We start from the raw sequence: 14529 nt of genomic DNA on the forward strand, positions 1-14529 counted from the left end.
GAAAGAGCAGAGCCCCAATCTTGCTGCTCATCTGCAATGACTGCAAGGGATAGTGAGGAGCAGCAAGACAATTCCTTCCCAGCCCCTTCCTTGGAGGGGAGAGAGTGCAACGTTTCAATCTCGCAGTTCCGAGCGCGAGAGGGGGAAAAAGCAGAGCGCCTGTTTGCAAGGCTAGGAAAGAGCAGAGCCCCAGTCTTGCTGTTTTTCTGCAATGACTGCAAGGGATAGTGAGCACCAGCAAGACAATTCCTTCCTAACCCTTCCTTGGAGTGGAGGGAGTGCAACGTTTCAATCTCGCAGTTCGGAGCATGAGAGGGAGAAAAAGCAGAGTGCCTGTTTGCAAGGCTAGGAAAGAGCAGAGCCCCAGTCTTGCTGCTCATCTGCAATGACTGCAAGGGATAGTGAGGAGCAGCAAGACAGTTCCTTCCTAGCCCCTTCCTTGGAGGAGAGGGAGTGCAACGTTTCAATCTCGCAGTTCGGAGCGCGAGAGTGAGAAAAAGCAGAGTGCCTGTTTGCAAGGCTAGGACAGAGCAGAGTCCCAGTCTTGCTGTTTATCTGCAATGACTGCAAGGGATAGTGAGGAGCAGCAAGACAATTCCTTCCTAGCCCCTTCCTTGGAGGAGAGAGAGTGCAACGTTTCAATCTCACAGTTCGGAGCGCGAGAGGGAGAAAAAGCAGAGTGCCTGTTTGCAAGGCTAGGAAAGAGCAGAGCCCCAGTCTTGCTGCTCATCTGCAATGACTGCAAGGGATAGTGAGGAGCAGCAAGACAGTTCCTTCCTAGCCCCTTCCTTGGAGGAGAGGGAGTGCAACGTTTCAATCTCGCAGTTCGGAGCGCGAGAGTGAGAAAAAGCAGAGTGCCTGTTTGCAAGGCTAGGACAGAGCAGAGTCCCAGTCTTGCTGTTTATCTGCAATGACTGCAAGGGATAGTGAGGAGCAGCAAGACAATTCCTTCCCAGCCCCTTCCTTGGAGGAGAGGGAGTGCAACGTTTCAATCTCGCAGTTCAGAGCGCGAGAGGGAGAAAAGGCAGAGCCTGGGGAAGGCAGGTGAGGCCAGTCCTGGGTGCTGGGGGAGGGTCTGCGCCAACGCTGGCCCCCTGTGCTCTCTCCAGCTCCTGGAGGACGGTGGCAGACTGGAGGAGCACCTGCAGCAGAGCCTGCAGTACCTGCAAAGCCCACAGGAGCCCTTGCGTGAGGCAGCCATCACGTTCATTGGTGAGCCACAACCCCGCCGGGGGTGCGTCTCTGCCCCGCGACAGCTTATCCCCAGCCACAGTGGCTGCTGAATCCAGCGAGCGGCTGCAGAGCCCGGACTGCCCGATGCTTGAGCTCACGGGCTCCCTGGTGCCCTCTCACACCCCTGCCCGGTCGCAGTGACTGGTGGGAGCCTTCTTGGGTCCCTCGCAGCCGCCGTGGCCTTCACGCTCAGGGGACCGCCCTGGGCTCAGCCTTGCCCAGTGGGAGGAGGCCACGTGGCCTGGCCTGTGGGGCTGGTGGCAGGGAGCCGGGCTGCTGGGGCAGGCAGGCCAGTGGGATCTGTAACGGACTGTGTGTGCCTAGGGCTCGCCGAGCTGCAGCTGAGGGATGGGTACCCGGAGAAGCTCCATGTCATCTACAGGGGTGAGTGAGGGCAGTGGGGTGTCCGCAGGGGCTGGCGGAGAGGGGGAAAGACCCTGGGAGGAAATCTCCAACGCCTGCCCCAGCTGGGCAGGGCACTGCTCCCTGCACACATGAGGTGCGGCGTGGGCAGAGCAGAGAGAGATTTCAGGGGGATGTGGGGCATTGGTGGCAGCACCTTCCCGCTCATCCCGGCACCCCTGCCTCCCTCCTGGCCATGGGAAGAGCTGGGGGGTTGGGGGGGCGCTGGCCAGAGGGGCTCTGCAGATGCCCTGCAGATGCGGGCTCTGACCTCGGCTCTGCTCCTTTCCGTGCCAGCCCTTCAAGACAAGGCAAGAGACAGCAGCGCCTGCATCTCTTCCCTGGCAACTCAAACCCTGCTGGTCCTGGACGCTGCAGCGAAAAAGCCTCCCTCCGGATCCCACCTGCAAGCGCTGTGCTCCTGGCTCCGGGGGGCATGGAGGAGGAGGACCCCGGCCCCAGGAGGCGGCTGACTGTGCTGCTGGAGCTGTGGGCAGAGCTGATCCCGGGGTGCTCTGCGCACGGGCACCCCCTGAGCAGCTGGACCTGCCCCCTTGCCAGCAGCCCGGGGCCGTGCAGGACGCACCACGCCCTGCGTCGTGGCCCCAAGGCACCAGCTGCTCTGCCAGGCTGTGAAACCCAGAGGAACGGTGAAGGAAAGCTTTTGCCTGCTCTGCCCTCTCCAGGGAGATCCCAGCCTGGATGGTGCCCGCCCTCTGCACCGCTCCCATTTCGTGGCGAAGGGGACAGGTGGGCCGTGGCTCTAGTGGGTGTGCTGGCCATCAAGCCTGAAGAAGCAGCCAAAGGGCAGCGAGAGGATCGCTTCAGATGGCGACCCAGGATGGAAACGGGCGTTCTGCAGGCCGCAGGCAGAGGCCTTAGCACAGCCGGCCTGCCTGTGCCTCCCAGCCATCGATAAAGGCTGTGGAACTTGACGTGCTGTTTTGAGCTCTTCTTCCCCGCCCCGCGCTGCCCTGCTGCCCCTCAGACACCCGGAGGGTTCCTATTCTGACAGGCCCCCCACGCACCCCTGCGGACCCTGCCGCCCCCCAGGCAGCTGTGGGGGCCGCGTTGGGTCCCGCTTGCGCCCCTGGGGAGCCCTGCTGCCCCCCAGGCCCCCCCAAGGGCCCCGGGAGGGCCTGTACATAGCCCCGTGGAGCCTTGCTGTTCCCCAGACAGCTGGAGGGGCTCTGCTGCGCCCCGCGCGGAGCCCTGCTGCCCCCCAGGCCCCCCCAAGGGCCCCGGGAGGGCCTGTACATAGCCCCGTGGAGCCTTGCTGTTCCCCAGACAGCTGGAGGGGCTCTGCTGCGCCCCGCGCGGAGCCCCAGGTAGCCGTGCTGCTCCCCAGGCCTTCGCAGCGGCCCTACAGCGCCTTCCACGGTGCCCTGCGAGGCCCGGGAGAGCCCCTGGGGCTCTCTGGAGGGGCTGCTTGGCCCCACGTGTGCCCCTGGGAGGCCTGTCAGAGGCCCTGGGGTTCTCTGGAGGGCAGCAGGGCCCTGCCCGGGCCCCGGCCAAGCCCGGCAGCTCTATCCGGGTAGGAAATGGGCCATGACGGAGCCTGTCCCTTCTCCACCTTCTGCTGCCCAGGGCGGCAGTTCCTCCTTCAATTTCAGTTGATCAGTTGAGCAGAATACAGATGGTCTTGGGTGGCCAGGGGCTGAACAAAGGGGGCACAAGGATGGCCTCAGAAGGCATGACGATGAGAGCTAAGAGTGAGAGACAGAAGACGACTCTGGGGCACAATGCAAAACTCAAAAGGGTGTCCCAGCAATGTACAGATGTCCTCATGGAATGAGTGACTGGATAGACTAGATGTCCTAGATGGCAGTGAATAAAGGTAAGAGAGCTCTGGGGCACAGAGAAAGCCCGAGGAATGGATCTGGCTGAATAAGAGAGAGACAAAGAGGGCTGCAGAGCTTGAAGGGTGCCATGGCACACCAGAACAGTCTCAGGAGGTATCATGACAGAGATGAGAGGACTCTGGGGGTGGGGGATGTTGGGGAAGAGGGAGACAAACAAAAGATTGGTGACACAATGAGGTGTTCAGGAGGGGATAGGAACAGAGTACAGATACCCTCAGGAGAGCAGGGACCAAACAAAGGCATTGTAGATGGCAGACAGGAAGGTAAGAGTGCTCTGGGGCACAATGAAAGCCTGAGGGCTTCTGGAGGAAGGAGAGCGCTACAAAGCTTGCTATAGACCCTGAAAAGAGCTGTGGGGCTATTGTGGTTTAGCCTCAGCTGGCAACTAAGCACCACGCAGCCGCTTACTTGCCTCCCGCCCATCCCAGGTGGGATGGGGGAGAGAGCTGGAAAAAAATACTCATGGGTTGGGTTAAAAACGGTTTAATAGGACAGCAAAGGCAGAGGAAATCATCATCATCATCATCATCATCATCATAATATTCCGTCTGGGCAGCTCTCCAGCCACTCCTCCCCAAGCCTGTAGCATTGCATGGAGTTGTTGTGACGGAATTGCAGGACCCGGCACATGGCCTTATTTTCGAGAGTTTTAGGAACTGCATTGGCTGTTTGCAAGGCTAGGAAAGAGCAGAGCCCCAGTCTTTCCTTTTATCTGTAATGACTGCCGAGCTGCAGTACCTAAGTTCGCGCACAGGGAGGCAGCACCGAGCGCGGGGAGGAGGCGCGCCACCACGCATGCCTGGGAGGCCAGGTCGCAAAACCTACATCTCCCGGCATGCACTGGCAAGCACAGCATGGCCGCCCGCCAGCCCCCTGCCACAAGACTACGCTTCCCGGCATGCGCGGGGGAACGACCGTCGCCGGCCCTAAGCCCCGTGCCTCAGGGCTACGGCTCCCGCCGTGCCGCCAGGCGCAGCCTGCCCTGCTGGCTGACCCTGCGCAGACACCGGCTCCCCCTTTTCCCCCGCAAGACCCGCCGAGACGCGAGCGCTAAACCCGCGCTCCGCCGCGCGGCTCCGGGCAGCCCCCGCCGCCGGCTCCCACACGCCCCTGCTCCGTGCCTCCGACGCGGACCCCGCCGCCCCGCCTCGGGGCTTTCCCCGGCACCTGCTGGTCCATGGGGCGTACCCCGCTCACGTTCTTCCTCGCTGCAGCCGCAGCCCGGTCACACCGGGCGACCGCTCCGCCCCGCCTCTCTCCCTCTACCCGGCTCCCTTTCTCCGTTTTTTTGTTTGGTGTTTTTTGTTTGGTTCCCCTCCCCCCCCGTATTTCTCGCACCCCACCGCTACCTAATTTCTCCTTCAACGATTCCCTTTATCCAGCTTCCCTTTCCCGTACTTTTAACTCCTCCCTTTTTTCCGTATACCCTGTCACTTTTTAAATTTTGTTTCAGTATTTCCTTCTATCCTCATTCCTGTTCCTATTTTTTTAATTCTTTCCTGCTTTTCTCGTAGCCTGTCGCTTCTTAAAACGTCCTTCCGTCCCTCTACCCGATTCCTTGCCCCTGTTTTTTATCTCCGCCTCTGTCCCGCACCCAGTCATATTAATAACTTTCTTTCTATGTCTCCATTTATTTAGCTTCCTGTCCGCCGTTTTATTTTTTTTTCCTGTCTGTATCATACTCCCTCCATTTTAACTTGTGTTTCGATGGCTACTTTTCTGCGGTTCGCTGCCTGCGTTTTGTAATTCTCCCCCGTCTGTCCTGTACCCTGGCGCTGCTTCAAGTTCCCATGTCTGCTTTTGTCGAGCTCCCTATCCGTGTCTTTTAACTCTTTCCCGTGTCGTGTACCCCGTTGCTTTTTACATTTTTATGTGTCTGTTTTTCCACAGTCTTATTTTTAATTTATTCTCGTCTTTGCTAAAGGCCGTCGCGTTTTAAATTAATTTTCTTTCTACATCGAAGTTTATCCACCTCACTGTCCCTGTTTTTTGTTTTCCCATCTACGCTGTACCCCATCGCTTCTAAAATTTTCTTTCCGTGTCTACTTTAACCAATTCGCTGTCTATATTTTTTATTTGTTTCTCGTCCGTGCTGTACCCCGTCGCTTTTGAAATTTTCTTCCTATGTCTCTCTGTATTTTTCTGTCTGTTGTCATTTTTAACTTTTTCTTGTTTTTCCTCAATGCTTCCGCTTTTATAATTTTCTTCCTATGTCACTCTCCATCACCCTACGCTTATTTTACTTTTTTTTTCCCTTGCCTTTCCTTAATGCCTTGGCTTTCAAAATTTCCTTTTTACATCAACTTTTATCCAGTTTTCTGTCCCCTTCCCCCCCCCCAGCTTCTCCTTTACCCAGCTGCTTTTTACATGCTCTCTCCATGTCCGCTTTAACCAATTCACCGTCTTTCATTTTTATTTTTATTCCTGTCTGTCCCGAGCCCTGTCGCTCTTTCAGTTTCTGTTCTAGGTCTACTTTTATCAAGCTCCCTATCCATATTTTTTAATTTATTCCTGTCCGTTGTGTACCCTGTCGCTTTTAGAACTGTATTTTCGTTTGTGGCTCTGTTATTTACCATCTCCTTGGGGTTTTTTAATTGTTTCTTGTCTTTTCTTAATGCCATTGCTTATTCCATTTTTCTTTCTCGACAACATTTGTGAGGTTTGCTGTCCCTAGTTTTTAGTGCTTTCCCGTACCCCGCTGCTTTTTAAATCTTCTTTCTATGTCTCTCTTTATCTGGATTCCTGTCCCCAGTCTTAAATTTTTTCCCGCGTTTCTAGTACCGCGCTCAACTTTTTAAAACTGTATTCCCGCGCGCGCTAGTTTGGGCTCAGATGTAGAGTTAGTTTTATTCGCGGTAGCTGGCGCAGGGCTACGTGTTGGATTTGCGCCGACACCCGGCGTCGATGACGCGGGGACACGCGCCGGGTCTCGCCGAGCGGCGCTTGCGCGGCGTCAAGGGCTGTTCTGCTGCTCCCGCGGCCCCGCCAGCGAGTAGAGCGGGGGTGCGCGCGGGGTTGGGAGGGGACGCGGCCGGGACAGCTGACCCCCAGCTGCCCAAAGGGATGTTCCCGACCGTACGACATAGCGCTCGGCCAGCAAACCGGGGCTGGAGGTCGCGGGGGCGAGGGGGGCCTTAACGTCTTGACGTAACCCTGTCACGTACCACGTCGCTTTTAAAATTTTATTTCTACGTCTCCATTTATCCGGTTCCCTGTCCCGTGGTTTCGGTTTTTTGTTTTTCTTCCCCGTGTTTCCTGCCGCCCGTCGCTTTTTCTTTTCTCTTCCGCATCCCCCTCCGCATCGCTCCCTTTGACGGGGTTTTAATGCCCTGACTCTGCGTCCCGTCCCCTTTCTATTCTTATGGCTCTGTCCAGCTGATGGTCTCTAATTTTTAATTCTTTCCCGTGTTTGTCCCTTTTCCCTTTCTCTTTCCATGACTGCCTCTATCTGCCTTCCTGTCCCTTCACACACACACCCCCCACCCCCTTTTTTTCTTAATTCCTTCTGCTCTGGTCCCCTCGTGCAGTTTTCTCTCTGTCTCCCGATACCCAGCTCCCTGTCGCGGTACCCGCCGCTCCCAGGCCGGGCGCCGCTCGTTCTCGCTGTCCCTCTCCGCTGTCCCCGCTGCCCCGCTCGGTCCCACTCAGCTCTCTCCCCCGCTCCCTCCCCCTTTTCTTTATCGCTTCATCTCCCCCCTCCCCACGCTGCAGTTCTCCCTCTTCCTCCGCCTCGACACCCACGTCCGGCTCCCGCCCCCCCGGGCCTGGCTCCCCGTCCCTCGCCTCTTCTCTCCCCGCCTCTGCGCTTCCTCCCGCTTCCCTCTCCCCTCTTCCCCCTCCGCCCGGCCGCCGTCGGGCACCGAGCCTGGGCGGCAGCTCCCGGTGCGCCCGAGGGAACAAACCTGCGCTGCCCGCTTTGCGCGCCCGGGTGCGTTCCTCCGCTGCGGGGCCGGGCCCAGGCCCAGGGCAGGGGCTCCCGTGCCGTTGGGGGGGGTGGCGGCCGCCTGCTCCCGAGGGGTTGCAGCTGCGGGCCCGACGCTCGAAGCGGGCTGCAGGTGCGGCTGAGGCCGGCGCTGGCCCTGCGGTGCCCCGGGGGCGCCGCCCGGGCCCGCCCGCCGGCGGGAGCCGGCTGAGGAGCGGCGCAAAGGCCGTTCCGCAGGCAGCCGCCTGCAGCGAGGAAGGGCCGGGCCCCGCGGCGAGGCGGGAGTCCTCCCGCCCCCGCGGGAGCGCGACCCCAGCACGCGGCGCCGGGAGCGCGCGTGAGCGGCCGCGCGTCCCTATAGCCTCGCGGGACAGGCGCCGCGAGGTACCGCCCGGAGGGCGGGGGGGGGGGGGCGCGCAGGCAGAGACGCCTCACGGCGCACGCGCGCGCCTCGCTCCGCCGGGTCTCTGCCCGCCTCCGGGGCGGGCCCTGTCCCCGCGGGGCGGTGCTGTTGTCCCACACACGGTTCTTCCGCCGGTGCGCGGGCAGGCGGCGAACGTGCGGAGCCGGGGTGTTGGCTTTTCTTCCGGCTGCGTGCAGAGCTGGGTGCGAGGTGGTAGCGCACAGAGCTCACACCCCTCGGGCCACACTCGGACCGCGTGGCTACGCTCCGCGCAGCGGTTACCGGTGTTTTCAACAGTTGGCTCCGTCGCCCTTGTTCCCCTCGGTTCTCGCCAGCCTCGTCTCCGCTTAAAGTCGCAGCGTCCTTCTTTCTTCCCGGGCATGCTGAGCGAGGAGGGGGCTTTCCCCGCCCGGGGGCAGGTTGCTATTATGCCAATTAGATGTTAATTAGGACAGTTCCCTCAAGGTTCCGGAGCTGTGCTGCTTTTGTGATTATCTTGTTCCTCCCCTCAAGGTTGCACCTCGCAGTTAACTGCTCACAGAGACTAAACGATGCCCCCAGCTTCGTTACTCGCGCACCTCGAGCAGTGCGGGCGGGAGCGTTGCTGCCGCGGTGTCGGGTCAGAGCCGCGCTCTCGAACGGCGGCGCGTAAGTTCCGCCTGCCCGGCTCTGCCTCGAGCGCGTGATGGCGTGTGCTCTGCCTGAGCAGCCGGGAAAATGCCTCGGAAACGACCCGCTTGTTGCAGGCAAAGCAGATGTGACGCAAGTGGGGCGTTCGGGCGGCTTTTGTAGCCTGACGTCAGCCTGCGTTCTGAGTCACGCTTGCACGTGCGCGCGCAAAACGAACGCGTGCCTGTGCAACAAACTCCTGCTGCAGCAGAGGGATCGGGAGTCCGTGGCAGCGGTCAGCTGGGCCTGGGCGCGGCAGCTTCAGCCGGTGGTCGCGTACCGGTGTTCTTCCTGCCACCCTACGCCGGCGGGTTTCTTTAGACGTACGCGGTGCTTAGGCGTCCTCGGCCGTCACTTAGGCCGGGCTACCGGAGCAGGCGTCCCGAGTGACCCTTCCCCACACCGTTCCCTGCTCTCCCGCCCACGCCAGCGCTGCTGCGCCCGGTGTCCCTGTCCCCTGCTTCTACTTCTGCCTCTGCCCACCCCCGGCCCAGCGCGGGCGTCATCGGGCTCGTTAATCGTGGCTGCCTCGGGGCTCGCGAAACAGATCGCGTGCAGGAGCGCCCGGCCTTGCGGCGAGTCCCTGCAACCGCCTGGCTGCGGGGAGGGGCCGCTGCCTCGCGCCCGCCGTTCGAGTGCGCCGAGGGCTCCCCTCGTGCCTTCCGGTCCTAATCCGTCGCAGACGGCCAGGATCTTCTTTCCCAGGTGTGCTTCTAACGACAGGCCCAGGAAAGGACAGGGCCACGTGAGCGATGGACGCTGTCGCTCCCAGGTGCGCCGCACCTGACGTACACGGGCAGTCGAATGTGCAGGGTCTGCACGCATCACCGGAAGCGGCCGTGTGGCGCACGAGCGAGGCTACGTGCGTAGGGAGCCTCGTCTTGTACGAGCTGTAAGACACCCCGGTATTCTCTTGGGTGGAGGACAGCCAAGCGACAGGAGTTACAGAAGGCGAAGGGAGGAGAGGAGGAAGAAGCGTCTGAACTGGCAAACTCTCCCAGCAGTGCAGGGAGTGAAAGCTGCGGTGAGTCCCAGGCCCTCGGGGCCCTGTTGCCCCTATTCTGCATCCCGGGCCCTCGCTGCCCCTCCCCTGGCCCCCTCTCTTTCCCACGCTGATGTGGTATCCGTCCGTGTCCCCCCATACCTCCTTTCTCCATCTCACTCTGACCAGCTCCCCGTCCCTGTCTTTTAGGTCCTCTCTCTCCCTAGCTTGTAGCCCGCGGCTATTTTTCCTTCCTCTGCCTCTCCCAGTCTGGCTCCCTGTCCCTGCTTTTCCATTCCCCCCTCTCTGCCGTGTAGCGTGTTGCTGCTCTTTTCTTTCGCAGTCTCTCTCTGTCTGGCTCCCAGCCACCATGTTTGCCTTCCTCCCGCTCTGTCCTGTAGCCCGTCGGTATTTTTGCTGTCTCTGGCGCTCTCTGCCCGGCCCCGTGTCCCTGGTGTTCAAAGTCTTCCTTCTTGGCCCTGTAGCACAGCACAAGTGTCTCTCTTCCTCTGTCTCCCTCTATCCTGCTCCCTGTCCCTGTTTTGCAATTTCGTCCTTGTCAGCCCTGAGCCACGCTGCAGTTTCATTTCTTTCGCCGTCTTGCCCTGTCCGGCTCCCTGCCGGGATCTTTCAATTCCTCTCTATCTGTCTTGAAGCCCGTCGCTGTTTTCTCTTTCTCTCTGTCTCTCTGTCCATCTCTCTGTCTCTGTCTTTACTTACACTTTTAAATTCCTCCCTCTCTGCCCAGCGGCCCATCGCTATTTTGCCGTTCTCTGTCCCGTGTCTTGAATCGCTCCCTCTCTGCCCTGTAGCCTGTCACAGTGGTGGTTTTTTTTCCTTCTCTGCCATTCGCTCTCTGTCTGGCTCCCTGTCCCTACTGCAGGGAAATGAAGTTGGTTAAGCAGGACTTTCCCCTCATGAACCTGTGCTGGCTATGACCAATGACTGCGTTGTCTCTCAAGTGTTTTTCAACAACTCCCAGAATAGCGTTCTCCATAATTTTACTGGGCTCTGAAGTGAGACTGACAGGCCTGTAATTACCAGGGTCTTCCTTCTTACCCTTCTCAAAAACTGGGACAACATTTGCCAGCTTCCAGTCAACTGGGACCTCTCCAGACTCCCAAGAGAGAGGTCCCGCAATGACATTGGCCAACGCTTTCAGTACCCTGGGATGAATCCCATCAGGCCCCATAGACTTATGTGCATCCAGCTGGAGCAGCAAGTCTCAAACCAGTTCAGAGTCAGCTGGGAGTTTATCATCCCTCCCAGTCACAGTCTTCCAACACAGGGCTCCAGGGGTCCCAGAGCCCATCATCAGTGTTGAAGACAGAGGCAAAGAAGGCATTATACGTCCCTGCTTTGTCTCTGTCCCTACTTGTGAGGTGACAACCTCGTCAAGCAACAGCCCAATGTTATCTCTGATCCTCCGTTTGCTGTTAAGATATTAAAAAAAGCCCTTTTTGTTGTCCTTCACAGTGCTGGCCAGCTTGAACTCTAATCAAGCTTTGGCTGCACAAATTCTCTCCCTACAAAGCGGACAGCATCTCTGTAGTCCTCCCATGTCACCTGTCCTTGCTTCCAATGTCTGTACACTTTCCTTTTCCACCTATTTTCTAGAAGAAGATCCCTGTTCAGCCAAGCCGGCCTTCTGCCCCACTTGCTTGACTTTCAACACTTTGGAATTACCTGCTCCTGTGCTCTTAAGAGATGGCTCTTAAAAAGTGACCAGCATTCGTGGATCCCAATACCTTCAAAAGCAGATTCCCAGGGAGCCTTACAAACTAGCTCCAGCAGCTCAAAGTCTGCTCTCCTCATATCCAGGGTTGAATTTTTGTTGTCAGTTTTTCTCCTATCGCCAACAATTTGAAACTCAACTACTTTATGGTCACTGTGACCAAGACAGCCACCAATCACCACTTCACCCGTGAGTCCCTCTGTCTACAAACAACAAGTCTAGGAGAGCACCTTTCCTAGTCAGCTCCCTTAGTACCTGCACCAAGAAGGTATCTTCAACATGCTTCAGGAATTTCATGGACCTGTTTGTGTCCACTGTATGATATTCCTAGTTAATGTCTGGGAAGTTAAAATCACCCGTAAGGACAAGGGCAACCGATCTAGAGATATTCCTTAATTCTTTGTAGAATAATTCATCAGTGTCATCATACTGGCTGTCTGGTCGATAGTAGATTCCCACAACAACTTGTCCAACAAATTGGACATACAACCCAAACCCTCTGGATAAATGAATTCAGCCTAAAACCAAGAAAGATTTAGTTCAAAAGCACTTGTTCTACAACAACCTTAAGCTTAATTAGATGGGTATATTAATATCTACATTATACGTCACATTTGTGATCTACTAAGACACTAAAAATAAAGGCCAACTAATCCCAGAATGGTTGAGGTTGGAAGGGACTTCTGGAGGTCATCTTGTCCACACACGCCCTGCTCAAGCACAGCCACCTAGAGTCAGTTGCCCAGGACCATGTCCAAATGGCTTTTGAATATTCACAAGGAGGGAGACTCAAAAAGCTCTTTGAGCAACCTGTTTGTGGTGGGTTGACCTTGGCTAACCATCAGGTGCCCACCAAGCTGCTCTGTCTCTCCCCCTGCTCAACAGGACATGCTCCTGAGCTTGGAAGAAGTGATCCTCAAATATTAACCAGCTTTCTTGGGCCCCTCTTCCCTCCAGGGCCTTATCCCACAGGATGCTTCCGAGGTCAGTCAGCTCTCCTCAAGTCCAGGGTTGTGAGCTTGCTTTTTGCCCTCCTTTCTCCCCTCAGGATCCCGAACTCCGCCACCTCATGGTCACTGTAGCCAAGGCTGCCTTTGACCTTCACATCCCCAACCAGCCCCTCCTTGTTGGTCAGTAGGAGGTCCAGCAGAGCACCTCTCCTCTATCACTTAGAGGAGGAAGTTGTCATTGATGCACTCCATGAATGTCCTGGATTGTTTATGCCATGCTATGTTGTCCCTCCAGCAGATATCAGGGTGGTTGAAGTTCCTCGTGAGGACCAGGGCCTGCGAACATGAGGCTGCTCCTATGTGTCTGTAGAGGTCCTGAACCACTTGTTCTTCCTGGACAGGTGGCCTATAGCAGACACCCACTATAAGGTCAGATACTAATGTTTTATATAGTGTATTTGCAATGCAAACTTTGCATAATGGAGCCTGATCCTGAAATTTTTTTTATGAAGAGTATATCCTACAGAAGTTTAGACACATTCCTAAGTAAACATGCTAGCCAGTTGATTTTATCTGTTTAAGTTTAAGTGCTTTCTATATTGAAGCCTTGAATGGCCCACTGCTCAGTTACTGGTGTGGCTATCAGTTAATACGACTAAATACTTTTATTTCTGAGATTACACGTGTCAAAATTTTGCAATTTTCCTTTTTGACTAAAGCATGTGAATTTTATTTTTCTAATTGAATTCAGGCATGAATTTGGAGAATTATCATTATTTTGGTGCATATTTGGCAGAATGACAAATATAAACAATGCAGTGCCCAAATATACTTCACAACTTGGACTTCAGCCTTGGTATTGTTGTGTAACATGAGCTGAGTTGGACACAATAGCAGAGACAAGAAATTATCTCCCTTCTTCCCCCACTACCTCTAAACATTTTCATGACATGAGGGAATGTTCATGCAATCAGTAGTGACAATATACAATGGAGACCCTGGTATACATATGCTACCCAAGAAAATCAGACTGCTGCTGCTTGTCAGCATATATTTGCATTTAATGCCAATGTTTTTTTTCATGTTGAAAGAATGCAATTAAACACTGATACGATCCTGATTTGAGATACCATCAGCTAGTTTGTGTCACAGAACTCCTTAATGAAAATAAATTTCCTTCATAGTGAGCCCTAAATATTAATCAAAACCCAGTTGACTATGGATGTGGATACCCTTCAAAATAATATGCTATCATCAGGATAAATAAGGACACTTCCATTTCTCAGTGTCAATGGAAAAGCGCTCAAAGCTTTTGGCTGTCTATTTATGAATTTTAATGAGACCTGGATTTGTCTCAGAAGGAGGCAGCCTTAATTTTCAAAGTGATTCAAACAAGTCAGTACAATATTAGAAAGCAGTACAAAAGCATGAGTGACAATGTAATAAAACACCTTGATGAAACTATATTGGGGAGGGGAAAACTGCTTATAGTAAACCACCCCCACTATTTCTCCTCATAAACTACAAAATTGACAACTTTGGAACTCAGTTTCCAATGTCATTTTCACCTTCTCTTGCTAAATATTTTGTGTTATGGAATGACCTGTTAAACTAGAGGCCGATTGTTATATTTTAGTTTCATACGGAGAACAACTGACACTTCTCAGCCATCAGACAGTGCACCGTAAGAAGGGTGGTGCAGTCTGCCGGTTATCTTCAGGATCTCTGAAGGCAGATTCCTATAATCCTAAATGCAACATCAGATGGGAATCCCAGGCTTGTTGGGAGCCTGTGTGAGTTTTCATGTGTTCAAAAATATCTCAGTTCCTCCTTTGCCCTCACTCCCAAGAACATATAAAAAAACCATACTGTTCTGAAAAAATAAATTTGAATCAAGTAAACTCAGTGCTGCTGCTGTTGTGATTTTCTTTTAATTTCTTTATCCTCATTTCCTTCCATCTCCTTGTTTTATTCTCAGTTTTGTTGGGATCACCCTGCAAGGGCTCGACCTTGAGGAGAAGGAGCTGTGGCATTGAGAAGCTGGTAAACAGCTGGACACCTGCAGGGCTCAACCTTGAGGAGAAGGAGCTGTGGTAAACAACTAAGAGGAAGCAAAGGAGCGCGTGGACATACAGAGGTGACCAATCCTGCCTCTGTGAGAGTCGCGTGGACTTAAAGCAATAGCCAACCGGGTAGCACTTCTAGGCGCGTGAACGGGCTGTATTTGTATAAAAAGCAAGCTTTGCTAACAATAAAGGTCTTTGGCTTGAATCCCCGCCAGAGTCCGTGCCTTATTACTCCACACATTTTTAAATACTGAATCGTTTTCTTCTCCAACTTCATTGTGTTTTCTCATATTCCTTTTTCATGT

This window comes from Phaethon aethereus, assembly GCF_964289735.1.
Source record: "Phaethon aethereus genome assembly, chromosome: W".
Lineage (NCBI taxonomy): Eukaryota > Metazoa > Chordata > Aves > Phaethontiformes > Phaethontidae > Phaethon > Phaethon aethereus.